Source organism: Microcebus murinus, chromosome 13 (assembly GCF_040939455.1).
Source record: "Microcebus murinus isolate Inina chromosome 13, M.murinus_Inina_mat1.0, whole genome shotgun sequence".
NCBI classification, from domain to species: Eukaryota; Metazoa; Chordata; class Mammalia; order Primates; family Cheirogaleidae; genus Microcebus; species Microcebus murinus.
Window position 1 is genome coordinate 75,098,665 of NC_134116.1, and position 27,186 is coordinate 75,125,850.

The 27,186-nt window shown below is 42.6% G+C and overlaps 1 protein-coding gene and 1 pseudogene across 1 annotated transcript in view; both read right to left on the bottom strand.

The window, feature by feature from the left end:
- Nucleotides 1–27,186, bottom strand: part of MTUS2 (microtubule associated scaffold protein 2) — a 482,544-nt gene that overhangs the window by 170,298 nt on the left and 285,060 nt on the right. The gene's annotated exons all lie outside the window — the stretch shown is intronic.
- LOC142875346 (uncharacterized) lies at nucleotides 15,039–15,097 on the bottom strand (annotated as a pseudogene).

Genomic DNA, 27,186 nt, shown 5'->3' on the forward strand with positions numbered 1-27,186 from the left:
CCTCCCTGCGCCCTGTCATTTCTCCCACAGCGCAGGTGACTCTACGCAGTCTCCCAAATAAAGTCTGAACTCTTCTGTCTGGCATTCAACTCTAGCCCACCCTATTCCTGCTACCACAGCAAGCACAGTACAAACGCCAGGCAGGTAGGATTCCATCCTGCGGCTTCCTGTCCTACTTCCTGTGTGCAAGGCTGTGCTTGAAAAATGTCTGCTGTCCACACGAATCAAGTACTGAATGCAAATCTGCCCCGTGGGGCCACTGCTTCCTATCATAGCCACTTCTCCGTTTCAGTTCCTGAACCATAGACCCTCTAAAAGCTTCACACTTTTCACAGCTGCTCCCAGGAATGCAGTCGCAGTGGGCATGATCGAGACGGGGAATTTGTTGCTTAAAAGGGAGTGTCTATAGTGTGGTGTGATGGTTTTCCAAAGTTTTTGAAATCAATACACAGGTAAAAATCAGAGCTTATCAAAATTTAATGGGTTTTTTTTTGGGGGGGGGAGTATTTCTGTTTAAGCACCACTGCCCCTTCCCCCAAGAGAGGGTACCGTTTACCTAATAATTTTCCTCTGTTTCACATTTCTGTTTGTACTTTAGTTTCATCTTAAGCATTGATCTCCAGGTTTGGTAAAGTTTGAGAAGCTAATAGTTACGTTGTCAGGATTGCCTGGGTTGAGATCCTGGCTCAGTCACTTACTTGTGTCTGACTTTGGACAAGTGGCTTGACCTCTCTGTGGCTCATTTCTTCAACTTTAAAATGATAACAGTAGTGCCCAATAATTAGAATTGCTATATAGAAAGAGTTACTACATATTTATAAAGAGGTGCTGAGAACAGTGTCTGGCACCTTATCAGCACTCAGCAAACGGAAGCATTGCCAGGGACGTCACACCCACGAACCCAACACGGAGCCTCATTCAAAGCCTCTTGGCCTATTGATGTCCTTTTTCTTCCAGCCACCGGTCCTCCTGTGGCTTCATATCTTTCCAAGGCAATATCTGGGATCACTCTTGGAGGTCTGGCTCCAACGAGGCCACGCTAGAGAACTGTGGTTCTTTTTCTGTCCATCATTTCCCAGCAGCCTAAGTCCCAGTGAAAGGAGAGGAAGCACAGGGCAGGCATTACACTACTGCCATTCATCCAGAGAAAATGTTAGCTTCTCACTGACCCAGAGGGTGGCCTCAGAGTCGTTCTCAACACAGAGCCCCAGGCGTTCAGTAAAAGGTTCCAGCCTTAGGCAAGAGGCCAAGCCCTTGTCTACTCCCCACATCCTGGTCAAGTGGGAGGATACACTTCTGTAGGCTGGGGCTGGGAGGCAGAAGATTTTGCTAGGTCCATGGGAATTTAGTAGAGTCCTGATGCAGGGTCTAAGCTCCTAAGCTCTTATGGACAGGCTCTGAAAGCAAGGTAGCAAGGTCTCTGACAGTAATGACAATAATGAGTATCATACAGTGTAGTCCAACACCATAGGCTCTGCCCAAGTCCAATTCCAGCTTTGAAACTTACTAGTAACATTCTTTTAAGAAAATTAATGAAGCCCTTTTTTTTTTATTAAGTTGGTTTTTTATTCACCCTCTGTCATTAGGTTAATCTGAGAATTAGATGAGAAAATGCATATAAAGCACTTTGCAAACTGCCTGGTCCTCAGTAACTGTCAGCTGTCATCACCAGTGTGAGCACCAGGACCAGAAGAAGCAGCTCTCTTTCATCAGCTGTCACTTCTTCAAGGTCCCCAACTGTCCTATGTGACCCCAAATGGCACCACATTTTACGAGGTCTGGTCCCATGCAAGCCCCATGGAAATACCCTCAAACCATCCCTGACTCCACCAGATCAATAACTGAAGTGGCTGATTTCTGCAAGGAGCAGGTATTGACACTGGCAGTCCCCCTACCTTCACAAGTTTCTACTGCTCCAAGAGGAGCAGTGCCGGACTGATGGATGGTCTTAGAATCTCAGTACTCCAGGGTTAGGCACAGTGCCTCCAAATTTACTTTGTTTGACACTGACCACAACTGAATCATTGTAGAGGGAGAAACTCTTTATCCACCACCCCCGCTCCCAGCTACCAGGCATTCCAGATCAGCCTCCATATTTCTTCTGGAGTCCATTCTAATATATGGCAAGAAAAAATCATCCTTCTTATTTCTGTTCAGGAAAAGGGGAAACATACCAGTGCAGATGAACTGGTAAAATGAGACTCATAGTCTGGGGACACAGGAGGTCCGAATGACTGCCACCCTTCCCCTCTGTCCGAGAGACCTGTGGCATTCTGCGACCGTGAGCAAGTCCACCAGTGCTTCCAAGCCTGGTTGAGTGCCACCACTCTATTATGCCTTCCTTCTCTGTCTCCCTGTGGGTAACAGAGCTACTCTAAGAGAGACAGAGCTGGTTAACAAAGAAAGCAAAGGCCACGGGTGCTAACACAGCCTCTCTGAAAATTATAGAAGTAACCGCAGAAGATCAAAGCCAGTAATCACCCAGCCCAGGACTTTTGAACTCCTGGCACATAAATGACTTAAAGCTTCCTTTTGATTTGGAAAATTCTCTTTAATATTTGCCAAGTCACATTCACAAAAGAGAGAACATAGTCAAATATTGATGGAGGTTAGTTACTTAAAAGACCAAAGGCTAACATGATATATCAAGAGACCTTTGAGTAATTAAAAGCAACTTTTTACCATTCCTCTTTTATATCAATTAGACTCAGTGTAATAAATCCCTTTTCCCTCTCTGAAGTACTTAAAAGCTTGAGCCATCATCCATGAACACTCTAACTCTAGTTCATCATTGTCTGAATCTTTCAGTAGTTAATACCTTGGGGAAAATATTTAAACTGGAGCATTTTAATTATATGCTTAGTATGGAAGTTGTTATAAGATAAGAGCATCTGATTTGAACTCAATTTAAATTTTGAAGTTATTAATATGGTGTAAGAAATTATAGAAATGATCAAGGGCTTCTATATTAGCTTTTACTAATAGAGCAATAGGAAAGTTTCGGTGCTCTATTTCTGTAGCTTGGATTTTTCATTCTAAAACAGTCTACTTTTTGTGTGAGAGCTCTAATTAGTTATTTTGAGGTATCTGAAAGACTCGTGGATTATTACATGTCAAACACTGCTTTAGTGAACCACATTTTGAAAGTAAATCAAGTGCAAATCCAGAGAAACCAAGTCAAATGTTGAAGAGTGGATCACTACACCTGAGCCTCAAACCCTTTCTCAGATATACATAAACACTTCAGGGACTCTTAGAAGGAGTGAGATTGTACTAGCTAGCAGGAATTTCTTACACTCTTAAGAAGAATCCTTTCTACTTAGTAGCTTCTAGGGAATATGAAACCTTTAAAGGGGAAGAAATTAAACAACCACGTAGGCACTTGAACAGCATATTGGCTTTAAGGAGACGTGTCAACGTGTAAATCAAAATAATATTCATTCCTTGAACTCTAAGCAAGTTTCTCTCCCCTCCTGGGAGCTAGAAAACCCCCTCTCTTCCTTCAGGGTCTAGAAGGGTGATTATCTTCCCTTTCCCCACCCTCTTTCAATATACGGGTTTTATTTCTCAACACAACTGCAGGACTCTTTCCCTTTAGCCCAGTTTTTCAAAAGTGGCATCATCCAGAGCTTGGACCACATAATTCTTTGCTGGGGCCCGGGGAGCTGTCCTGTGCACTGTGGGAAGTTTTAGCCCCATCTCTGGCTAGATAACTGGTAGCATTGCCCTTCTCTCCCCATGCCCAAGTTGTGACAATCAGAACATGTCTCCAGACGTTGACAGATGTCTTCAAATGGGGAAAACCTGGCCCTAGCTGAGAACCACTGCTCTAGCTGAAAGAAGAACTGAAAGATTTAGTCAAAATACAGTCCCTACTTGTCTTAGTGTAGAATGAGACTGATCACATAAAAAATAAATAAATAAATAAACAAACCCTGCTGCATAAGCTTTCTATCTAAAAATTCTCACTTATTTTCTTGGTTAATTCTGTAAATAAACTGAGACTGTATAAATATGCATTTCCAATATTCAACGCCGTTTTAATGACTGTTCAGTAATGAAGCCTCCCTTGCTTTCTGTAATTACTCCTCTGATCAGTTCCAATTAGAAAATGGGAAGCTAGACTAAAATTCCCCATGTCTGACAGCCTCAGTCCCAAACCTTAATCCCGGGAGTGGTACTAAAGTCCAAATAAAAAATATCGCCATAACATCAATAGCAACTGATTTCCACTGAAACTGTGCGGGGGACCCAACAGAAAACAGACCGGTGCTGCTCTTCGAGCTGTTTAAATCATGACGATTTAGTGGAGAATGTTTTTCACTGAACGAATCCTTGGGTTCTATAGAGAAACAGACAGTTTTTAAGGCACCAAACTTACTGAACTCATAAATCAAAACAGCGCGAGTTCTCCTTTGCTCTGCTCCGGCTGTGCCTTCCTGGCTGTGGCTCTGAGGTAAGGGGACTGTGGTCACCCTGCCCTGGGGTCACTGCCGCCGCAGCACGGAGGACACGGCAACTCTGGGACAGTCATTAATGTGTCCTCACCTTCGTCCACATTTGTAACATCAGAAGAGCAAGCACTGTCGGGAATCAAAACATCCCGTGTGGGGTATGTGATACGTGGCAGACACTGAAGAAATCTGAGGCTCCCCTCTCCTGGGCTCTGAAAGTGTATGAACAGAACACTTTCCTTTCCTTGAAAGTCTTCTCTAATACAAAATTTCTAAACTTAACAAACCTATTTTTACTTACTTTTCTCGGTAAAGCTATGACTGGTGTCTGCTGTCCCAGCCATCAGCCGTGCAAAAATAAAATAGCAGATATTTAAAAATCTAATCATAAAATCACTCAAGCAAACAGTGTGAAAACTGTATTTGCAAATTAACACAAACAGCCTAATAAATAAACTTTACAATCCTTTTAAAGCTTCCAAATTTTGTGCGATCTAAGAAAAGGCTAAGAAGTGTATCCTTTTCCTTGGGGAAATTTCCCAAGGAAGATGCCGGCAGCCTCAACAGGAAGCCTAAAGCGAACACACGTGTGTCTCTTGGCTTCTGAATTTTATGACTCTGGGACCAAGCTGGACCCCTGGTGAACTTTGATCCTTCTGCGTACTCTTCTCCCTCGTCAGCTGCTCTTTTCTCGAGGTCCTCCAACAAAGGCAATGGCTTGTGCTGGCTAATTATGAGGGCGCCAACCAGGTCACCCCCCTTTTCTGCAGGGCAGGGCGCCCCGCCATCTGCATGTTCAGCATGATGGTGGACAGTCATGCCTTGTCTCTGCTTTCAGCCCCCAACCTGAGCAGTGGTCAGCTAATAGTTCCTCTCTCACCTCTGGTTTTTGTTGTTGTTAAAAAAAAAAAATCCATACAATTGAAGAATGTTTGTAAAAGAGAAATAAGTATAAAATATCTATTATTCATAGAGCTTAAAACTTATAAACTATGGGTTATAAACTGAAGCATTTTAATCAAGAGCAGAACCTGGATTCTTCATTAGTCTGAACACATGCCTGAAGGGCACAGGTTCTGAGAAGGCTTCGCCTTGACTAAGTGGCAGTCGCTTTGGGCCAGGTAGGTTTGGGGGGTAATAACCGGAACCTTCTCTGTTTCCCACCCTGAACAGTCAGACCTGAAGGGTATGTGCACAGGAAGGAAAGAATGGGCCAGTCTGCAGCCCTCAGGCTTTAGCAGAAGAGGAATAAATTGTTTCCTAAAATATTTATGAAATTCAGCATCTGCTAAGATCTTCTTCCCTAAGGACATTCCTAGTGAAAGTTAGGCAATAGATAGGAACAAAAATCTGGGCTTCTCCAAGAGGGAAATGTTTATTTTAAATAATGGCAAATTCTGAACACACATGCAGTCAAGGCATGTATGGCGGGCAGGATGCTGAGACGTCTCCTGAGAGCCGTACCCCTGGTGACCCACCCTGCGTAATCCTCTTCACTGTGCGTGTGACGGACCTGACTCCCGTGTTATTTTGTGTTCTGTGGCACAGTCGACTTTGAGAGTGGGACCTGGGAGATGATCTGGGTGGGCCTGACCTAATCGCATGAGCCCTTTAAAAGCACAGATTTTTTTTTTTCGCTGAAGGCAGAAAAGAAGTTAGAGATTCAAAGCATAAGAAGGGTTCACACACTGTTGCAGGCTGGAATGAGAGGGCACCACACAGCCAGGAATGTGGGTGGCTCTAGCTGCTGAGAGCAGTCCCCCCTGACAGCGGGCTAGCAAAGGGGCCTCAGTCCTGCAACTGCAAGGACGCCAATGCTGCCAAGATCCGAACGAGCTGGTAAGTGGATTGTGCCCCGGAGCCTGGAGAGAACTCCATTCAATGCCTTCATTTCAGCCTTTGAGACCTTCAGCTGAGAACTCGGTTCTGCTGCATGCGAGCTAATAAATTAAGTGGCTACGTTTGTAGTAGTTGATTAGGTGGCAACAGAAACCTGCAGACTGCTAGTACATCCATCAACCAGTAGACATTACCTGTGCTGGTCCAGCCTAGCGCTGAGTGCAGGTGGCCTCAGGAGAGGGTACCTGGGCAGAGAGGGGGGTGAGGAGAGAGTGTGACCCCCTAAGCCCACAGGGCCCCAGCCCATGGGTTTCTGAGGCTGCCCTGACCACTGGAGCCTCCTACCCTGGTGGAGAGCACACGGCTCTACCACATATATGCTAGATGGTCTCAAAAGTTTCAGAATCTTTTTGAATCTAAGTTTCCTTCCCCTCTGGTGAAAATGAAAAGAAATAACCTAGATAAAACATCTAGCAGAGTTCCTGACATGTAGTAGCTATTCTGTGAATGTTATTGTCCTTCTGCCAGCCTCTTTGCCAACCTCCTCTTTCTAAAATACAAAAGGAATCATTCCCAGTTGACAGCCTTGCAATGATTCCCCATCTCGTACAAAATAAAACCCCACGCTCCTTAGAAGATCAGAGACGGGCATTCCCTCCTTCGCCGCCTGTTTATCATGCTGCGAATATGCCACGCTGCTTGTCCCCTGCGTTGCCTTAGAGATGTGACTCACTCCCTCAGGAACGCCTTTCCCATTCTGCTCCTGCCAGGCGAGCTCTGCTTCGCTCTGCAAAACCCAGCCCAGGTATCACGGCCACAGGAATCTGCTCTGGGCAAGCTGCAGGCAGTGGCGACGACATCGTGCTCTGCTGTACCCAAGTGCTCTGCACACACAGGACACGGCATTTGCACTTGTCACTTGGTAGCATTAAGGAGCCTGGACTCCATCATGGAGCCAAGACAAAGCCACTGAATGGTTTCCAAAAAAGGGCTGACACGGTCATGTGTACATTTTGGAAAGATCGCCGAGGCTCTGTGGTGGGAAAATGGGTTAGAGTAGGGCAAGACTGGAGGCAAGGAAAGAACGAGAACCTGGTTCAGTGGGTAGATGAGACAAAGGACGGGTCCCGAGCAAACCAGGGGCCTAGGGCAGGGAGATGCCGCTGGGAGGTAGCTATAGTAGAGTACGTGGGCTATGTCCACTGCTCTGCACCAGCACAGGCCAGTCCAGAAGAAGGCGACCTCAGACGGGAACTGTTTGGAAGTGGGTGAGAGGAGCTGATATTACTGTTGACAAGCCGTGGCTGGGCTGGCAATGCTTGCTTGGGTAAGTCTTTAACGGGCTGAGGTATGCTAACGAGCCCTGAATTTGGAGCAGCTCCAAGTGGTGGTAAAGTCCTGGAGGAGGTATGAGGAAAGTTCATTTCCAAGCAGATAAAGCTGCTTTAGGATCAATTAAGAGCAAATGACAGCAATGATAAGCAACTCAATAGTCCCTCGGTAGCAGAGATGCTGTTTGTTTCTGCACAGTGTCAAACATTTGGAAACACTGGAATTAAGGGTTCTGCTTCTTTTCTTCTCTGTTTTTAGCCAAAGAAATACTAGTCTTTCCTGTTCACAGTTATTCTCAGAACCATAGACATGTGAAGAGCCTACAGGGATTTAGGACATGACAATACAATGAGGACAGTGAGAGGCATTGCCCTCATCCCTCTGCTGGGGCTCAGCCCATGCCCCTCCCTGTGGCCCCTCCTGCCCTGAGCTGACATCGAGGCCCACTCCAGTGCCCCAGTCCTGACCACTGTGCCTCCCGGATAAGGAAGCCCAGGACAAGGTGTCCCTGTGGGACCACCAGATCCCTGCTCCCTAAGTCCCCGTGTGTGGACACGGACACAAGTCATGCTGGGCACTGGCTCCCCTCGGTTCACTGCCCCGACCACCATTTGGATAAGCTCTGTACCACCGCTTCACAGCTGGAATCCCTATCAGGCACTTTGCATTTCTGATTTATTGCCTTCATATTATGCCGATACTACAGTTCCCTTTTAGGATGAGGTGGTCCCTGTCGTAGTCCTGCTGCCCGGGCCTGGAGGAAACAGGAATTAACACTGACCATGGCCTGATGCCTGTCAAATACTTTTATTAGGCACCTACAGAGATGAACTCGTTTAATCTGTGAAATCTTCTGCACATTTTATAAAAGCAGAAATTAAGCCTGAATCATTTGAACCCGGCCAGATCATAAAGGCAGCAAGTGTAGAGTCAGGCTTCAAATTCAAGTCTGCCTGACTCCAAAACTGGAGAGATTTCAACAATTCAATGCAGCCTTCCCCAGAAACTGAAGGCTGCTCCTGAACCCTGAATGCCCAGTGGTGGGGCCAGTCAGCTCTAGATACACCTTCTGGATATCACTGTCCTCCCACCCGGAGCTCCATGACCCTCCAGACTCCCCAACCTCGACACACACACACGCACAAACACACACACCCCTAAGGGACAGCCCGGCTCCACAGACAGGAGCCGTAAGGCTGCAAACCACATATCTGTGCTCTCCTACCGTCTTCCATTCAACATGCAAGATTAAAGTGCATTTGAATTCCAGTGGGTAAATCCTAGGACTTTAAAATTTGGTCCTTAGAGATGTTTTTAATTTGGTATGTTAGTTATAGTGTCAATTAGTCTTTATTTTCCAGACGAATGTAAAACCACCATGGAACAATGCCACTAATGAGCCAAAGGGAATTTAGAACCGATATTTCATATGGGTGAGTCCTTTAGTTTTCCATGTAAATAGTCAAAATTTCCGTGTGAGGATGACAGAATGACAGATGGGCCAGAGGGGCCCGCAAGCAATCCCAACAGAAACTCATCTAACAGGGGAGGAAATCCTCACTTAATCTTGTCTGAAATGGAAAAGCCCCATGATTAATCTCAAAAACAAGGCCAAGGCTTATCAAGTCTCCTTTCTTACCACAGCCCTGTCTGTACCCTTTTGTCTCTGCCCTGCTCAGCTCCATTGGCCAGTTCTGCTTCCATCTGCCGCCAGCCAAGTGTGGTGCCGTTACAGGGGCTGCATTCAGAAAATACTCACCCAGGAGCTGCCATGTTTCCCCGAAAATAAGACAGGGTCTTATATTTATTTTTCCTCAAGAAGACATACTAGGGCTTATTTTCAGGGGATGTGTTATTTTTTTTTAAAGTACCGTACAACAATCTACATTTATTCAAATATGGTTAACTCATCTTCTTCTGGAACATCATCATAACTCTCCAAACCCTGCATTCCATCTTGAATTTCTTGCGACTCTATTTCCTTTAGAACCATTGGCCCCAATCTCTCATGTCGAGCAACAGAGCTCCCATGGGTCAGATGAGAAGGGCTGCTCGTCTTCTTTACCCCTCCATGACGAAATGCATGGGTTGTGCAGATGTGCTGCGTAGCCACGCCCATCACTAGGTCTTATTTTCGGGGTGGGGCTTATATTGCACAAATGCTTAGAAATCCTGCTAGGGCTTATTTTACGGGTAGGTCTTATTTTTAGGGAAACATAGTACTTACCGCTGATGCACATGGGCACTGTAGGGAAAATAATTTTGCTTGTAAGCTACAGGATACTCACAACTTGGCATCTTTCAGGAAAATAATCACAGAGCACATTTAATTCAGGTAAGCAACTCAGGGAAAACCACATTTTTAAAAAGTGATGGCACCAGCACTATACCTTTGAAACTGTGGAGTGGGGGAAGAGAGCGAAAGCAAGGAAGCAGGCGCTCCGTGGCTATGTAGTTGGATTACTAGTGTGGCCAGGAGTTGCATATTTCTGGATCAAGAGTACAAAAAAATTGGAAAACTGCAGGATGAGGCGAGGTAGAGGTAATCTGAGCTGGCAGTGTTTTCATATTTCTGTGAAGGGCTCCTCAATTTCTTGTCACAAGTGAAGAGCCACTGCTGCACACAGAGAAAGCTAAATGAATTGGAGGTTTAGGGGACAAGAGAGGAACTTACTTTTAACCCAAGATGGGATTGGAAAATGCTTTGTTGATGGCATGTTTTCAGAATGGAAATCCCACTGCCTGTGCCAGTCACACGCAGAGAAGGCTAAGTGCTTTCGACGTGTCTGGCCCCCCCAGGGCAGCAGACGGGCCACGTGTCTTCCAAGTCAGAAACCTCAGTGTTGGTACAACTTAGTCCGGACTGTACCGAGGTTTATCGGGTCAACTGGATTGCCCAATACCAGAGCCTGCTCCCACAGAAAATATTTCTTAAATCCACCCTCCCATTCCACCCCATAGTCCGGGCCCAGGGCCAGGCTGCTCTTCACGTGTGCTTGTTTGTTCCTTCCCTCATTTCCTCAGTCATTCATTCACGCATCTTATTCAACAGAACCTCCTCTGTGCCTAAGGAAGACCACAGAACGCACGCCCCAGCGAAGCTGAGCATTTCGGGAGGAAGACATTACACAGATAATAACACTAAAAATTATTATGTTCACAGTTGGCCATGATTGCAACCCAGCCCCTCATCCTCTTCATTGCTCAACTTTCCTGCCTTGCTTTCTTTTCCAGAGCCCATCTCACTTTCTAAAATACTATGTCATTTTTGGGCTCAATTTGTTTATTTATTTATTTGGCCTCTTCCTGTAAGATTTTGTTCATTGATGTATCCCAAGCACCTAGAACTCTGCCTGGCTCATAGAAGACATTTGGTAAATATCTGCGGAAGAGATGAAGGAATATTAGAAAGCCTACAAAGAAAAATGCAAAAGACTTTGAGAAACAAAAATGATAGGTTCTAACCTAACCTGGGGTTAAGGAAAGACTGCTCAAAGAAGTCACACTGACACTGCCAGCAGAGGCTGAGGTTAGCTAGGTGGATGGGGTGGGCAGCATTCAGGAAGATGCAACGGCACATGCCCAGGCGCTGCGCTGGGAAGGAAGGATGAACTGCCTGGCGTCTGCAGGGTGGTGCGCTCGGGTTTCAGGGGGAGGGGGTATTGGGGAAAGGGATGCTGGATGACTCTAAATTTGGTAAGGAGGGCCTGGGCCAGGCAGGGCCTAGGCATGATGACAACACGTTTGGTTTCTGACCTAAGAACTGTGAGAGGCCACTACAAGGTCCTAGCAGGATAATATCATGATCTGATGTGCATCGTTCCAAGATCATTCTGGCTGTAGTGTGAAGGCAGCAGGAGTGGTGATGGAGACAGGCCGTCCAGGCATGAGGAGACGCTGACAATAGCAGAGACAGAGGGCGGATGCAGGAGATACTCTGTAGGTGGAACTGGTGACCTCTTAGATGGGATGGAGGAGAACGTTCTTGCAGATGATTTCCGGGTGTTTGCCTTAAACCTCCTGGAGGATGGCAGTACCACTTACTAAGAATATTCTGGAGCAGGACAGACTGCAGGGGGAAAGGCAGGTCATGCATTTGGCTTTGGGCAAACTGGGTTTCAGAGGCAGCAATGCTGAGAGACTCACGTGTTCCTCTCTCAGGGAAGCCTCCTGACCAAACCTCCCCCACTGTCTGCAACCTCCACTGTCACATCAGTGCCCAAGAGCAGGGACCACGCTGGCTTTGCTCACTGCTACCTCCCCAGCCTCTAGAGCAGTGCCCGGCACACAGCGAGGACACGATACCATTCGTCAAATAAATGAAGGTGCTCAGGAGAGACAGTGGGCTGTGAGGGAAAACTGGGAGCGAGTAGCAGGTAGAGATGGTATATAAAGCCACTGGGGGGGGGGTGATTTGTTGGAGGGAGAAGAGAAAGGGACCAGAAAGAATGAAGCCCTTGGAAAAAAGACAAAAAGACCAAAAACACAAAACAAGGTGTTAATGACAGGAAAGTCCCAAAGGGACACCTTTAGTGCAAACATACACTTCTCTCACTAGGTTACCCTCCTGGAGAATGTTCTACCTGCTTTAGAGCCAGAAATTCTAGATGTTGCAAGAAATTTTCTCACAACACCTAAAACCAACATGCCTGCTCCTGCCACCCACCTTTTATAAACATGCAATCCCTGCAGCATTCCCTCACTCATGGTGGCCAGGTGACATTTAGCCCTGCTATACAAAAGGCTCAGTGTGAGTCCCAAAGGCTTATGGGTATATGTTACTATTATTTAGTTACATTATGTGTGAACTAGGCCTAGTTTAATAAGTCAGCCAGAAAATATAATGAGTCCATGGGAACAAGTCTTTCATGGTCTAACTAAAAGCCATCCCTTGGAAGTACCTCTCCACCAATTCGTAAAAAGGGTATTTACTATACCTATAAAGTTAGTTTGAACAAGAGAAGAGATCTTAGGTGCTGCAGGGCAAATCAGTTTTATTTCTATGCCGAGTCTGAAGGGCAGAAGTCAGAAGGATTCCAAGTGCTTTGCTCTAATTTGTCATTGAAAACTCAAAACAATATGGTGGCTTCTTAAAAGTACAAACATAGAATTACCATATGATTCAGCAATTCCACTCCTAGGTATATATCCAAAAGAATTGCAACCAGGGACTTGAACAGATATTCATAGACCCGTTCATTGCAGTATTAGTCACAATAGCCAAAAGGGAAAAACAACCCACGTGTCCACGGGCAGATGAATGGGTAAACAAAGCATAGCATAGACATCCAATGGAATATTATTCAGCCTTAAAAAGGAATAAAATTCTGACATATGCTACAACATAGATGAATCTTGAAGACATCATGTTAAGTGAAATAAGCCCGCCACAAGAGGACAAATACTGTATGATTCCACTTCATATGAGGTACTCAGAAAGCAGAACGAGGGTTCCCAGGGGCTGCAAGGAGTTGTCATTTAATGGGATAGAGTTTTTATTTGGGAAGATAAAAAAAAAGTCTGGAGATGACTGATGGTGATGGTTGCACAAGAACGTGAATGTACTCAATGCCACTGAACTGCACACTTAAAAATGGTTACAATGGTAAGTTTTGTGTGATGTGTATTAATCTTTCACCACAATAAAAAACCAACATAAAACCTCACAACCACAGCAGATGGCAGGCATTATTATTACTGTCCCAATTTCACAGCTGAGAATGCTTAAGCCTGGGTGATAGGAACAGGCTCTCCGGAATAAGCACAGAGCTTCCGTGTGAATTCTGAGTTTTTGATCCCAAAGTTTGTGCTGTTAATCAAATGCTAAATGATGGTGTTCATACCAACTTGGCCAGAAGATCTTGTATTCACTCAACAGTGTTCACCATGGCCGCACTCACAGCAGCCAATTGTAAATCACCGTCTAGTCATTTTCTTTTGTTTCTGTGCTATGAATTGTCAATGAAACGAGGGAGCATTCCGTGTGGTTCAAGAGAACAAAGACTGAGTGTCTGATTACAACAAACCCCTTGGGTGACATTTGTTCCCAACAGCATGATCGGTGCTGCTTCTGTATTTATAAGTCTGGTCAATACAGACAGGTCACTCAGATCTATTGGAATTGCACAACTTCTGAGTACTGAAGATTATTTTTTCCCCACAGGTCGGTGCTATTAATAAATTGGAACTTATGGGCAATAAAAACATAGTTAAGTACCAATTCTTGGTACTTAACTAAGAAATGTTCTAACATATATTAAATTTGTAAAGCAGTGTATGTTAAGAAGAGACTAAAGATGACAACGCTGATCAATATTTCCAAATTGAGAAGACACATTTAAACCAAAACTTTCTGACAGCCTAAAATCAAAATCATTCCTTCCCTTCTGTGAAAACTAGAGAGGGAGCAAAGTGAGGCTGTGACTTTGTTCTCTTCCTCTGTGGTTATTAGCACTTCACTGGGAAGCGGAGCCCATGCGAGATGCCCCGAGATGACCTAGGGTGGCGAATTCAGCCGTGCAAGAGAGATGAAATGCTTGCACTATTCCCAAAGGCGGACTGAGACAATGAGGCAGCTCTTCATCTGTCAAGTAGACAAGAAGCATACTGTTCTGAACGGCTGTAATCAATAGCACCGTTCTGAGGCCATTACGAAGGCACGCTGATAATGAAGATCATACATTTTCCCATTCCCAACCATACAACCACGCTCCTTGGGATGCTGGTGACAGAATGAAACGTTTCCTGGTCACAGCAGAACTGCGAGAGCCAGTGTCACGCAAGATAACCAAAATGTTCCAACTTGAACATTTTTTTTACTTCTTTTTCACCGTTTGAGTGTATTCTCTGCCGCCTGTTTTTCCTTACCCATGTCTATAAACACCTCTCCACATTGCCTTTGCTTGATTTCATTGCTTTCAAAGCCAAGGACCCCCGCCCACTCTTACTCAGAGACCTGTTCCTAACGCAGTGAGTGCTGGGACGGAAGGAGCCATGGCAAGTGCTGCTTGGGTTCCCCTAGGTAGGTCTGTGCTTCTCTCTGTGACTTCATTAAGAGCCTTCATTAACGAGCACACGGAATTCTCACTGCCCAGCCGGCTCTCTGCCTGGTCTTCCAGTTCCATGCTGGGCAGCTGCAGGAGCTCCAGGGGCCTCTTCGCGTTCAGGAGACGCCTTTGGGGAACCTTGAAAGATGAGGATGGTCTAGGTCTAGGCAGGTCATAGTTCTCCTTCCCCACTGCTCTTGCTGGCCACTGCTTCCGTTCCTTCCAGATCTTTCCCTTGCATCTTGTCCTTCCTGAATCACACTCTGTGTCCAAACTTCCAAACCCTCAGTCATTCCCACACCACTTGTGCTATTTTTGCCACCTCTGCTGTTATTTACTAAACATTTAATAAATAAACTCACTTTTTAAAAAACCGTAAATGCCATTTTTGTCAAGGGGGAGCGCTTCTCTCCTTTCACACAACACTTAAATGCCATTTTTGTAAAGGGTTTTATATCATGACATAAACACACCAGGTCTATTTTCTGTGAATACCAGGTAACTATAAAAATAAGAGAAATGCTAACAAGACCATATTAAAACCCAGTACTCTGCCTGAGACCCACTCCCTCTTTGCTGAAAAGCAAGATTAACAAGTATTAAGGGGCCCTTAAAAAATGGCAGCCTAAACAAAGACTTTCTCCTTGATGGATTACGAAGGTGAAAGGACAGCAGGAGTCAAGTTCTCACACCGAGGGTCCCTGTATCTAACACAGCTGCCGTTTACTCAGTGCCAGACTTTGAGAAACACTGCCCTCCCACGCCAGCCTCTGCCTAGAACACGCCTCAGGTCTCTTGCCTTTCTGAAACTGACCTCTTCCCAGGATTCCTTTCTCCCTGCAGCCTTCTACCCTGGAGGGCTTACTATTCTGTGGCCCAAATAGTGTAGAATTGAGCTGGAAGTTCCACCATCTCTGCTCTCCATATTGCAATCCAAACCATTAATGAGCTACCACCTTCCTGTACAATTCTCCCCTCCTTGCAGGTTCATGGCCAAGCACCTGCCTGTCTTTGTCCCGGTAATCCTGATGCATTCCATGATTGCTCCCTCTTATTCATCAAAAACATTGGCTTCTGGCTCATCTTTTAACACCTCCAACTGTGCCCTTAACGCGATGTTTCCAATCTCCCCAAATGTATGATACTTCCAATACCCTAGCCTAATAGTTCCTTTACATCTTACGTTCACTGACTTTTACATTTAATCTACCTCATTCAGCCATAACCTTAGTCCAGCACTGCACTTCGGAGCTGGTGCCTATTAGATGCCCACATTCCCTACGTTCCAATGGCATATGCCCACCACAGTCTCCATCCTGCCAGACTCAGTCTCCACACCCTTCATTCCCTCCTAAGCCTCTGCCCTCACTTGCTTCTCTACTTATCTGGAATCCACGATTGAAAACCTGAAGTATTCCACCACTAGAGCCTTAAGAATCCACCACCCCATCCTTACTGAGACCCTCCCTCGGCAAAACCCCCGCATGTGACAACACTTCTTCCTGGGGTGCACTCGCTTTTCTCCAGCTCTCCCATATATACTGGCGCTCCCCAAGGTCCAACGTCAGCTTTTCTCAAGCTACACACTCTCCCCAGGTGATTTTACCTGCTCTGACAGATTTAATGAGATGACACATGTTGATGTGCTGAGAACCATACTGGCACTAGTAGGCACTCAACACGTTAGCTGTGAGTATTAGGCTGTAAGTTCCTCAAAGGTAGGATGATGTCTTCTTTATTTCTCATCTTTAGGATCTAGCACAAAGGTGCTCTATGAATGTTGCTGTGAATAGAAACCAAACCAATCTAAGGGTTTCTATACTGGAAACCACATGTAGACAGGTTATGATATCACTCAAACCGATAATTTAGAGGGGGGCACTAAAATAATAAAATTATATAGTGTTTTTGAGATGTTTATTACCAAAAAATTGGTGTTAAGTTATAACATGGTTCTGTTAGCTGGACAGATGAAATGTAGTATGTCCATAAATTGGAATGCTACTCAGAGATAAAAAGGAATGCACTGCTGGTACATGCTACACACAGATGGACCTCTGTGAATAGAAGTATGATGCTTAGTGAAAGAAGCCAGACAAAAGAGACCATATATTGCATGGTTCCATTTATATCAATTTTCCAGAAAAGACAAATTTATAGAGAATAGATTATTGGCTGGGGACAGGAACAGAGATTAACTATAAATGCACATAAGGGCTCTTATTGAGATAATGAAAATGTTCTAAAACTAGGTATGATGATGGTTGAACCACTCAGTAAATTTACAAAAAATCATTGAAGTATACTCATGATACTGGTGATTTTTATGATATGTAAAATATACCTAATAAAGCATTAAAATTATATATATATAAAATAAATGATAATATAGCTGTATTAAAAATGACTTTTTTTTTTGAGACAGAGGCTCTGCCCAGGCTGTTGGCTGGTGCCCAGGCTGGAGTGCAGTGGCCCGTTCCTAGCTCACTGTAACCTCAAACTCTTGTGCTTAAGTGATCCTCCTTCCTATGCCTCCCAAAGTGCTAGGACTACAGGCACTAGCCACTGAGCCTGGCCCAAAACTAATTTCAAATATAAAATTATTTCCTATATATCAGAATAATGCATATCTGGGATGAACAAAACAGGACACCAGGGTGAGCAGGCATGAAATGGGGCTGTGGCAGGCAAGGCGGCATGGACAGCAACAGTGGTGGGACTGTAAAGATCCAGAAGACAGGGTCCTTGCCTGAAAGAGGCTTGATGACTTGCAAGAAGAAAGAGACTTAAACAAAATGAATGCAATCAAATGTAACATGCATTTTTTGAGAAATCTTTACTGAGTAGATGGGGGCTTGAGGAGAGACTGAAATGTCAATTCTACCTTGGGGGAGGGCGGCAGATCAGAAAGGGCTTCCAAGGGGATGTGATCTAAGAAGGATGAGAGGGTCAGCTAGAGTGTGCTAGACACTGTACTAGATCCTGGGCATGTGCGTCCTTGTCCCAACAACGTGAAAAGGCAATGCCCAAGTAAAGAACAAATGAATACATCATTACGAATGAGACCATTACTAAGATTAAGGGGTGTATTTGTAGGCAGGTAAGAGTGCTATATTGTGCTTGGTATTTAATTTTCATTTAAAGTCTTCATAGAATCATTCAGTCAATTTTACAGATAAGAAAAGAGAAACTGATGGATGTAAGTAAGTGGTTTGCTCAATGTTGTAGAGAAAAGCAGGCCCAGATCTGGAAAGAACCTGTACTCACTGTAACCCAGGTCTGGGGCTCATTTAACTCTGTTGAAGCATCCTCCCCTTTTCATAATTTTATATCAGGGCAACATCTGTTTGATTCATATTAAATGTAAAATATATTTTAACTTTTTCTTCTCTTCTTTGTCAATACTTAATAGTATAAAAATAAGTATGCAATGCCATTAAAGAAGCTGATAAGAGCAGAGAAAGGGGAAATAAAGCACCTTTGGTAATTTAGAAGAATTATGATTTTTATAAGGCTGGATTTTATGTATAAAGTTTTCATAAAACTGTTATACTTATTGACTCTTACAAAGGAAAGTAAAATCAAAAGTAAAGGGATAGATTTGAGATTTTAAAATGTAGTTTATTAAAGATACTCTTCACAAATAAAACCCTAAGAAAGGTAAAAGGTGCATTTATTTGCTAAGAATGTTCCTTCCAAGTCCCACCACTTGGAAGTTTTAATCATGTGCAACTACCCAGAACCAAATCACCTACCAGTGATAAGGCACTGAAATTTTTGTAGTATATCAAGAGTCCAATTAAAGAAAAATATTTTATTAATATTTTTACTTTACACCCATGAAAGTTATTTGTTAGCATTGTAATTGTGATTTACCTAGTGCAAAAGCAACTGGAAAATAGCAAAGGTAGGAGCAAACATACTTGACTTTGTAAACAAAGATCAGATATTCGATATCACACGGAGTCTTTTACTGTCGTTACAACAGCATTGAATTTGCAGATGGCTTCTGCAGCCTCACATCTGGTAGCTGGGGTTTTATATGCTGGAATTCTTACAGTTGAGAAAGATGGCTAATTAGGCCAGAGCTGCTGCCATATTCTAGCCATGAGGGAATTAAATTTATAAATACCTCTATAGTTTGCTAGTAATAATGCTGGTGACCGTATTTAGACAGTTCTAGGAATGATAAAATACATCCTGATGAAACAGTGGCCATGTTAACTGCAACTCTCATGGTGTCTGTGTGTCTGTCTATTGATTATGTGGTTGAAACAAAATTGTTTCTCTTTCTGGAAGGACTTGCAATTAAAACCTCAACAGGTTTTATCTTGCACTGACTTCAGCAGTTCCCCACCCTAGGAGGTATACAGCGGGACTTCTGTGTGCAAAAAGAATGTGTATTTTTCTGAGAACAGGGTCCATAGGTCTCTGGGTTTTCTTAAGATTTTCAAAAGAGTCTGTAAGGCCTCCCAAATTTGATAACTTCCTGGACTCATCTGTCCACTCTGGTGAGTTCTGCCCCTCAGAACCTAACAAGTGGCCTGGCTCCTGGGTCACCCCAGCACCGTCAGAGAAAATGGGTACCCTGGCTGTTCTACCGGGCAAGGCAAGTACAGAAAGAATAGGGGAATAGAACAGGAGACAGTAAGGGTAAAATAAAAGCAACATTAATGGACAGAATAAAATTTAAAACAGCCCACATTATTGCATCTCCTTCATTTCTAGTGTTTATCAGAAATGCCCTCCCGCACACACCTGCACATGCAAGTTCCTTTACATCACAGTTCTGCCTGTCTGCGCCTCAATAGATCATGAATCGCTGGCACTCAAGACCATATCTCTCATAGCTCCCAACACAGCAACTGCCCTGTAATAGATTTCCAATAAATATTTGCTGAATTTAATTGAAGTGAATCAGTAGAAGAAAGAGATATATTATGTATAGGCCATATAACTGCATACAAACTGAGGCCTGGAACAGAACCATTAATCATGGTATTGGTGTTGCTATCAGTCCTGACTCCTAGGCAACGGTGCTGATGGAACTGGAACACAGAGACCCTCTCCTCCCCTCTGCCCCTTTGTTTCTCACATGTGTAAATTCTGGATAAAATAGAACAAAACGAATTTTGTTTGTCTTTTTTTTTTTTTTTTTGAATGCCTTCATTAACCATTTATTCATGAATATTTAGCTAGGCTTACAAATCTTTTTTTAATTTTTTAAATTTTTTTTATTTTGGCATATTATGGGGGTACAGGTTTTAAGGTTTCAATAAATGCCCTTCCCCCCCTCCTCCCACAAGTCTTGATAGAGTTTATATTCTGTTTCTTCCAGCTTTACTGAGGTATAATGGACACATAAAAATTGTATACATTTACAGTATACAATGTAATGTTTTGATAGATATACACATTATGAAATGATTACTTTAATCAAGCTAATTAATATATCCATCACCTCACATAGTTACCTTTTGTGTGTATGTGTGTATTTGTGATGAGAACACTTAAGATCTACTTTCAGCAAATTCCAAGTATACATTATACCATTATTAACTTTAGTCACCATGCTGTACATTAGATCCTCAGAATTTATTAATCTTGTATAACTGAAACTTTGTACCCTTTGACCAACATCTCCCCATTTTCCCCTCCCCCTACCTCTGGCAATCACCATTCTACTCTCTGCTTCTGAGTGTGACTTTTATGGATTTCATATATAAGTGAGATCATGCAGTGTTTGTCTTTTGTGTCTGGCTTATTTTACATAGTGTAATGTCATCCTGGTTCATCCATGTTGTCCCAAATGGGAGGATTTCCTTCTTTTTTAAGGCTGAATGGTATTCCATTGTGTATATACACCACATTTTCTTTATCCATTTATCTGTCAATGGATGTTAGTCTGTTTTCATATCTTGGCTAATGTGAACAAAGCCATAGTGAACGTGAGAGTCCAGATATCCCTTTGACATATTGATTTTAATTTCTTTGGATATATGCCTAGTAGTGCGATTGCTGGATCATATGGTAATTATATTAATATTTCTAATTTTTTGAGGAACTTCCATACTCTTTTCCATAGTGGCTGCACTATGGAATTCCTACCAGCAGTGAACAGGGCTTTTCCTACCCACATTCTCACCAACACTTATCTTTTGTCTTTTTGACAATAGCCATCCTAAATGGATGTGAGGTGATATCTCATTGTGGTTTTGATTTGCATTTCCATGATGATTAGTGATGTTGAACACATTTCCATACACCTGTTGGTCATTTGTATGTCTTCTTTGGAGAAATGTCTATTCATATTCCCTTGCCTATCTTTGAGAAAAATCATTTTCAATTTTGTAGTTGGGTTGAAGCCAAGGGAAAGGGAAATCTCCAGGTATACAAATTCAAGAAGAAATCAAAGTCACAGAAGTAGTCAGAATAGGAACCGAAGCCAAAATGACTCACTGGACATGCTCTTAATGTCTGCAGTCCTGATGGCCTGTGGACACCGAGTCCAGCTCACAGACCACAGGGAACTGGAGTGAGTTGCCAACTAAAATCAGGACAGGCAGGTCCTGGAGAATTCCTCCCTCAGCCTGGAGAAGCAGCGGAGAGCTTTCTTTTGAGGAAACTGGAGCCCTCTTAGCCTGAGAGGGGTGGATGCTGGGACCCAGAAAACCCACACTGAGAAATTATCAGAACCAGGGAAAGCCCCATGGGCTCTGGTAGCGACACAAAATCATCCATGAGGACACTCCTATAGCCCAGAGCAGATAGGACTGCCCTGAAAGGCCACCACATAGTACAAGAGCCCACAGTCGATTAATTCCAAAATATTTTTTAAAAAAACTTTTAAATCACCTCCAGTGATCACAGTTCTATAGGACTAGACATAACTATCTAAAATGGAAGTAAGCCAGATCCACTAGAAATTTTACAATGGTCTTCTAAACAACTCTTGGATCAAGGAAGTCATCATAACAGTAGAACCACAACTGTATAGTTGTATAAAATGACAACTATAGAAAATAACATAAGCTCCAAGGGCATGGATGAAAATGGTTGGCCTCCAGGAATAACTTTATTTTTTCCATGTTTTTCTTTCTGCCTTTCTACTACTCTTCCCAGTGGACAATGAGAATTGATACAACTGGTTACATTCCAAGACTCTGAGTGGGATACACCTGTTAGAGATCAATATTAAAAACATATCCATAGGGTTGACTGTTCTGTGCCTCCCTTCCAGAAAGCTGGGGTGACAAGCACAGCATCTCTCCCTGCAGGAGGGAAGACAGGTGCATCTAGTTTCCTCTCTCCTCTGATCTTCCTCCTTTGGAGACCCTGCCATGGCCCAGACCAGCTGGACACTAGACATTCTGTGCAAATGTGCTCTTCCTTGTTCAGCAAAACCATTCTCTGTCTCCATTTCTCATAGTATATTTTTCTAATATTGTATTGGATTTGGGTTTGCCTATTGAGAGGAGTAAAATAGAACATTTTTCACTATTGTCTTTAATCAGAAGTTATTTGAGCCTCTTCTGGCTAGGAAAAATTAGTGTTCAATACCAGCAGTCCCCAACCTTTTGGCATCCGGCAATGGTTTCACGTAAGACAATTTTTCCATGGACTGGGGTGGGGGTAGATGGTTCAGCATGATTCAAGCACATTACATTTATTGTGCAGTCAGACTTCTCTGCTAATGATAATCTGCATTTGCAGCCTCTCCCCAGCGCTGGCATCACCGCCTCAGCTCCACCTCAGATCACCAGGCAGTAGATTCTCATAAGGAGGGTGCAACCTAGACCCTTCGCATGCACAGTTTACAGTAGGGTTAGAGCCCCTATGAGAATCTAATGCTGCCACTGATCTGATAGGAGGCAGAGCTCAGGTGTTGTGGAGCAGCTGCAAATACACACGAAGTTTCGCTCACCCACTGCTCACCTCCAGCTGTGCAGCCTATCTCCTAATGGGCCATGGACTGGTACCGGTCCGTGGCCGGGGGACTGAGGACCACAGTTCTGTATAGTTCATCCCACCTTTACATTCTTACCTAGGTTGTACTGGGGCTTGTGTTCTCATGGACCTTGTGAGAAAGGTGATTTATTGAGGCTAGAATTCTGTCCTTGGACTCCCAGATATAATTTGATCAAATAGTACCAATCTCACCCTAATTATTTAATAGAACCTATAGAATACAGTCAAAGACATATTCAGAGTAAAATATACCTTCTGTGCTAAATAAGAGAGAAAAAAATTAATTAAGCAAGCACTTAACAGAAGAATCTATAAAGAATACAGAAATATGCCCACCATAAGCCAAAAGACCGATTTAAAGATAAAAATACAATAATACCTTATGGAAAAGAAAACATGGTAGATGAATAAATTAGAGAATTTTTTTTTTGAGGAAACAACCTCAATATACCATAAAAACCTCTAGCTAATAAAGATTGATTGGAAAAAATGCTAATATATAATAATGGATATAAAATGGAAGACATGGCTGGGGCATGGTGGCTCATACCTGTAATCCTAGCACTCTGGGAGGCTGAGGCAGGAGGATCACTTGAGCTCAGGAGTTCAAGACCAGCTTGAGCAAGAGCGAGACCCCATCTCTATGAAGAATAGAAAAATTATCCAGGCATAGTGGCACATGCCCATAGTCCCAGCTACTCGAGAAGCTGAGGCAGGAAGATCATTTGAGCCCAGGAGTTTTAGGTTTCAGTGAGCTATCATGATGCCACTGTAGTCTAGCTGGTGCAAAAAAGCAAGACTCTGTCTCAAAAAAGAAAAATAAATAAATAAAACTGAAAGGAAGATAGATAGAACTATATGCTAATGGATTAAGAAACTTGGGTTAAATGTAGAAAAATGTTATAGAAATTAACTGGAACACCTAAAAGGGCCCAAAAAGCATAAAAAGAAAATCATTGAGAAAGTTGCCAGTTACTGACTTATAATAAGCTCCAGGCCAAAATGGTTTCATGAGTTAATTAGAAAGAACTACTATGCAAATTAACTAGCTCAACAGCACAGAAAAAAATAACACAATACTAGAAAATCTATTTAAATAATTCACCCTATCAACAAGTCAAGGAGAAAGCATAGAAGCCTGTCAATTATTGGGTTAAACATACATTTGACAAAATTCAACATTTATTCCTGACTGAAAATAAAACCATAAAATCAGAATAGGCATAATTCTTTAAAATGAACAAAACATGTATTTCAGATCACATACCTTAATGGTTTCTGCTAAACCATTAAGATTAACCAACACTAGATGCATTCCCAGCAAAGCCCAAAATGAGATAAAAGCATTTAATACCACTATGATTTGATATTATTAATATTTAAGAAGGATAGCTGAAACGAAAGACTAAGAGGAAAGTTTTAAATATTAGAAATGATAAAAATTGACCACTATTTACAGATGATATACTAACATACCTAGCAAGTCCAAATACATTACTCTGAAAATATTGTAAACAACAAGCATTCAATTAAGTGACCAGTAAAAAATGTAAGTAATAATAGCTTAAGTGGTTTTAAAAGAATATAAAAGAGCCAGTTCAAATTATTTACCAATAAATAAAAAACTTACACATAAATCTGAAAATGTAAGAGACTAATAAAAAAGTGGAAACTCCTATTTTGTGGAGAGGTGACCTTGAAACAGTGATTTCCAAAGGCCATCTTGAAGACTAAATCTGTGAGAGCAGCAGGGTGTAGAGACAGAGGAAGAGGAGCCATTACGCGGATACCCCAGAGAGTTAATGCTATGCTATTACACAGTGAGAAACAGGCAAATCCACAAAATGGAGGGTGCAGAGGAGACCCCAGCAGGTGATACAGGCAGCATTATACATCCGTGAAAAAAAGCAGCTTTTCCTAAGTGTTTATATGACTGGCTGGCCATGCGGCTACAGATTAAGCTTGACACCATTTTCAGGTTTTCTACCAAAATAAATTCCAGGTGAACCAAAGATTTATATTTTAAAGACTAGAGGAAAATACGGGTGGTCAAAAACCAATGCCAAAATCAAAACAAACAACTGAATAGTCCAAGAATGGGGAAAATCCTTTCTCAGCAATATAAAAATAACTAAACAGAAATTAAAGCTGAAGGTGGATACATTTTATGACAAAAGGCAAAAAAATAACAAAACCTCTACTGTAAATAAAGTTAAAACCAAAAAAAATACCTGTGAGAAAAACATTTACAAAATATAAGGTGCACAAAGGTCTATTATCCCTAAAATAAACTTTCTTGTAAATTAATAGAAAAAAAGATGAACATCCCAATAGAGAAATAAGTGAGAGATGCACAAGTAAATAATAAAAGAAAAAATACAAGGGGCCAATAAATGTGAAAAGATAGTCAGGCTCATGATTAATCAAATTAATGCAAGTAAAACTACAAGATATAATTTTCTGCTTCTCCAATAGGTAAAGATACTAACATCTGACAATAGTATTGGTGACAGTATATGGATGGTCACTATACTCATCCATGCTGGTTGGGGTATAGTGACCTTACCATAAGGGGATTTAGCCAAGCATATAAATTAGCATTTTGTTTAACCTATGATCTACTTAAGTCAATCTGTAAAGGGCAACAGGTCAGATACACAAGATCACTGTATTGTGCACAATTGCACACACATACACAAATAAAACCGTTCACAAAAAAATCAAAAACCAAAAATTAAACAGAGACTTTATTTTCCAGTCCAGCACATAAGGAACTTGGAAGTTATCACTTTCATCCACACAATAGGAAAAAAACCTAAACAAACTTGAAATCAACAACTTTTCTTAGATTCATCAGAAAACAGTGGTCACAGGGCAAATTGCTGCTCCCCAAATTGGAGACAGACAGGTGGATATAGAGAATCGCAACTTGTTGGAGCAGAAGACCATAAGCAGCAACCTCTGCAGGAACCAGTGCAGGGATAGGAAAAGCTAAATTATATTAATAATTGATGAATTGCTAGAGGCTTCCTGGAGATACTTTTGAGAGTTAAAAACTCCAGGGGCACCTGGTCTTTGGAGGAACCCCACACTTTTGTGCATTTTACCTCCAGGAGCCCTACAAGGTTTTCACAGGGAAGATAAAAGAAAATCTTCTCATGTTTCTGAAAGGGGAGAGGGGAATAGTCATTCAAAAATAAGCCCGGAGCATTTGATTCTTCTTAACAAGGCCTGACTGCAGGAGAAACTATTTCATGAGAGTCTAACCAACTATTGCTAAAAATATGAATGTTAAAGGTGTTTCTGGTAGGTCTCAGATGGAAATGAGGAATGTATTATTGGAAACTGGAGGAAAGGCTATTCTTGTTATGATGTGGCAGAGAACTCGGCTTAAGTGTGTTCTACTGTCTTGGGGAAAGTAGAACTTGTAAGTGAGAAACTCAGATATTTAGCTGAGGAGTTTGCTAAGCAAAGTGTTGAAAGGGAGGCCTGGTTTCTCTTTGCTGTTTATAGTAAATTGTGAGAGGAGAGAGATGAATTGATGGAATTGTCAAGCATAAAGGAACCAGAACTTGAAGATTCGGAAAATTATCAGCCATATTGCAAAAAAAGAGACAGCATGCTCCAGAGAGAACACCAAAGGTGCGACCAGACCGCCAGCAATTGGAGAGATTGGGCATCAACCTGTAGATCCATCTCAGCAGAAATACTGCCTGCATGGACTGAAGGGGACAGAGAAGGGATAACATGAAGAAGGCTGCAGGACTTCTGAGATTCTACAGGCAGGAAACTGGCAGACAGAGTTATTCACCTGTGAGCATGTATTGTCCTTCAAGAAGGAGAAGAATGACCCCAAAGGCAGTTCAGGGCCAGTTCCACCTTGGTTTCAGAGGGCAGGGCTGCTGTTCAAGGCTGTAGCGTGGTGCCACCATGGGCCCAGAAGACAGAGTGCTGAGCCAAAAATTATTATTCTCAAGCCTTAAAGTTTAATGACATTTACCCTGCTATGTTTCAGACTTGCTTGGTATCTATGATCTTTCCTTCCAATTTCCCCCTTCCACAGTGAGAATGTCTATCTGACACCTGGCCCAACCACTATATTTTTGGAGACAGATAACTTGTCCAGTTTCACAGGTTCATGATGGAGAGGAGTTCTGCCCCAGCATAAATCATACCTCAAGTCTCATTCACACCTGATTTAGATGATATTTAAATGACAATTTGGGTTTAAGGTTGATGTCAAAATGGGTTAAAACATTTGGAGATGTTGAGATGGAGTGAATGTATTTTGTATGTGACAAGGGCATGGATTGAGGGACGGGGCAAAGGGAGAACTGTATGGATTTAATTGTGTCCCCTCTCAGATTCATATGTTGAAGTCCTAACCCCTAGTATCTCAAAATGTGACTATATACGGAAATATGGTTATTGCAGATGTTGCAGATTTAAATGACAATTTGGAAGATAAAACTTGGAAGACAATTTATTAATAAAATCATACAGGAGTAGAGTGATCCCCTAATGCAATATCATTGGTGACCTTACAA